The sequence below is a fragment of the Lathyrus oleraceus genome, chromosome 5, assembly GCF_024323335.1.
Source record: "Lathyrus oleraceus cultivar Zhongwan6 chromosome 5, CAAS_Psat_ZW6_1.0, whole genome shotgun sequence".
Lineage (NCBI taxonomy): Eukaryota > Viridiplantae > Streptophyta > Magnoliopsida > Fabales > Fabaceae > Lathyrus > Lathyrus oleraceus.
This window is the reverse complement of record NC_066583.1, coordinates 467,519,968-467,523,659: the sequence shown is the minus strand read 5'-3', so window position 1 is coordinate 467,523,659 and position 3,692 is coordinate 467,519,968.

Sequence of the window (3,692 nt, the reverse complement as noted above, 5' to 3'; positions counted from 1 at the left end):
TATTACATGGAATGAATGAAGGTAGAATCATGGATGCATCATGGAGATGAGTGGAAAAAATGACCAAAGTCACAAAATTGGGGATTTGGTAATTTGGAACCAAATGTATGGGTATCTTGGAGGCCATAATGGAAGTGGAATTTGTACCATAGAGGGAAACATCGTCTTAGCCAAAAAAGAAGGAATAAAATGTTTGGGTACGATCCAAGCAACTCTAGGTACAAATACGGATTGCCGCTATATCGTCCTAAAAGGGTATATGGATATCCAAAGGAAACTGTATTTGGTTTCAAAGAAACAGTGTGTCACTGGGGTGAACGATTTATGATTGAAGGTAGATACTGGTTCATGAAAGATATGGATGATGCCCTAAGGCGAAAGGAATAATTAGGATTATGCTCGCCAATGATTCACATTCTCGTGCCTATATATTCTCATCATGCAATGAGAAAGTCAGAATATTCGTAGTTCGTGGAACCACGAGAATAAAGAGAGAGAGAGATTGAAGTGATGAAAAGTGTAACTTGTGCCAATAGAATGGTAACATGGGAACCTACAAAGGATAATGAACTTTGAACCAAAGAGTAAACATGCGTCTTAGCCAAAAAGAAGGAATTAAGTGTTTGGGTACAAGCCAAACAACTCTTGGTTCACAAGGTGGACTGCCACTAATATCGTCATAAAAGGGTATATACGAGGTCCAAAAGAAAGTTTTTGTTGGGTACAAGGAACAATATATCACTTGCTGGGGAACATTCAATTTGAAATCCAAGAGCATTACTTTTCCCACCCTTAGTGGTGCTCACACACCCTTGAGAAAAATAAAAAAATGTTCATAGAATTCGGAAATGCATTTCCGAATGCACCTCATTTCACACCCTTGCCATACGTATGTGATTCATATTCTCATTTTGTAAAAGAAAACTAGTACGAAAATGCATATATGTAAGACAATATGAAAGTGTAGCTCGGGATAATTTTTTAGTATAAAACGCGTCAGACCTCCCCCCTTCCTCATTTATAACAAAACACACCAAAACTCTTCCCAAGCTTCTGTATTTAAGTGCATTTTCTACTCCATTCAATCCAAGTGGTTCTCAACATCCATTCAATCCAAGTGATTCAACTTCAACTATACATTTGATAAGTTTTTCAGTCCAAGTTATTTTCTTTAATTTCCCTACATGAATTACGAAATAGGAACATTACATTGTGTAAGAAACATTATTGAATATGTAGTTGCACTCACTGTTAGGTAGTTATACCGAGTGTTGCATTTTGTCCCATTTTCGTGCCACACATTTCTGCCATCTTTGCTTTTCCAAGTTGTAGAAAACTACGAATGTACACTTTCGTATTTGTTCAAAAATTGATTTTCCAGGAATACATAAGTGCTTTTTTATATTATGCCAGTCTGCATTGTGTTGGCTTGATTTTGAATGTCTTTCGTCTCAGTTTGAATTTTTCAACTTTGTTTGGTTTAATTATAGGTAACATGTCTAACAACCAAGAATGAATAAAGTACGATAGAATGTCCCATCATGCATCTATTTGTAGGGAGAGAGCCCTCCCCACACGACCACTGGTCGGTGCTTGTTCATTTGATGCATAAGTGTCATCTTTTGGGGTTAAGATGTCTCAGACTTCATCTTCTCGAAGCCAAGTATCACATATGTTGCCCCATAATCCCCACCAGTCCATATTGATGCACGTGCTATCGATGCCTTTGTCTCTAAAGAATTTGGAGGATGCCCCTATGACACTTCATTGCTGCCTCTATATGTAAACCATGTTGCTAGACATGTGTGGAATGAAAAGGTCAAATTTATCTTTATTTATTCTTTGAAACACATATGTTATAATATTCAAACTTTCCGATGATGATGTATATTTTGCAGTACCATGATGCTTTAAAATGCATCAACCATTATAGAAAGAATGTGATGTTGCAATATCCTGAGGAGTAGTGGTTTCATGATGCCATGCAACTATCTAGGCTGCAATATTTATGCATGGCTAGTTATACTACTATTAACCATGGTATGCTATCAACGTTCGTTGAGAGATGATACTTTGAGTCATCATTTTTTCATCTATATGAGATGTCCATCACACTGGATAATGTGTCATCCCTGCTACATATTTCAATCAGGGGAATATTATTATACCGCTCTAGGATGACCCAACCTGATGCACTAGATATGATCATGACCTATTTGGGAACTAACCCTAAGGATTCCCTAGAGGAGCTGAAAGATACCATAGGATATCATGCTAGATTTGCATTTTTGGAGAACCTATATATACACCATGTGGCTGCGGTAGTTGGGGTCGATGGTGATGATGCACATGTTATGCATCATAGAGCATGCCCATTGAGGCCATACCTCATGTATTTGGTTGACACATCCATATTTATAGACAAGAAAGCTTATTATGTTAATATGGTTTACCTTAAATACTTCATTGACTTCAAGCGGATTCATGAGTACAACTATGGATTCACTTATTTGGTTTACCCATACTTAAAGTTAACTAAAGGTTGTCTTTCGAAGATCAAACATATGACAACTAGTTGCACACTTGATGACCAAACTAGCAAGTATACTAATATATATATATCAAAGTAACAAAATAAAATTAATCTCTATAGGGATTGCAAATTTTAAACAAGGTGAACGATGTGCGAGTTAAACATAACAAAAATGGGGTTTCAGAAATTGATATTTGCACGAAAATAAGACATATTTGTTTTGGTAAATATACGATAATGAAGGCGATTAAGTCATTTTGTTAGAATCCCCTATTCATATTTTATTGCTAAAAGGCTCATTAATAGACATGCAAAAATGTGAGAGTTCCACGACTGATCAACCCTACCACTACACCCACTCCCTTGGTCTGCAGCTCACTAATCTAAACGTCAATTTCCCGATCCCTCAGACCAAATATAACATCAAACTAGGCATTATAGTGCATGAATCCCTGAGTCACAATTCATAATTTGACCATCTCTAGTTAATTACGGTAAATATGTCACTACTTACCTGGATCAAATTGTGTATCGTAACATACAATAGAAAATGAACACAACTGACAATTGAATAAAACAATACGTCAAAGCAATATCATTACCATCATCCACTCATATGTCCCAATAGAATAAAAATAGGTTCATCATACAAAAATGTTTAACCTAGACAAAATTTAGCTCCAATAGCTCCAATGACTTCAAAAAACAAAAAAAAAATCGCACTAACCGTCACTTTTTTGTCTTTTAAATTGGACCCCTTAATTCTTTTTTTTTTAAAAACTACAAAATCGTGTCAGACTAACGCTGCATCGCGACCACAATACAAAGTAACGCAATCACGATATGATGTCATCGCACCGCTATGGAAGCATCGTGAACACTTCAATTCCGGAGAAAAAATGTCTTTTAACTCCTTTTTCTCAAAAATCACACTATATTCCATATTTTCACTTTTGGTCATTTTTCTTCTATCTTTCACATTTTTGCTTATTAGTTGTTTCTTCTTCGGTTTGATGGATTTTTCTTGATAATGAATACTAAATCCCATAATAAATATTAAATGAAAAATAACAATTTATTTTGTAGATTATTGATAAAAAAATAAATATTGGATTTTTTTTCTTTCTAAAAATGATTTTTACTATAGAAGAAAAAATAG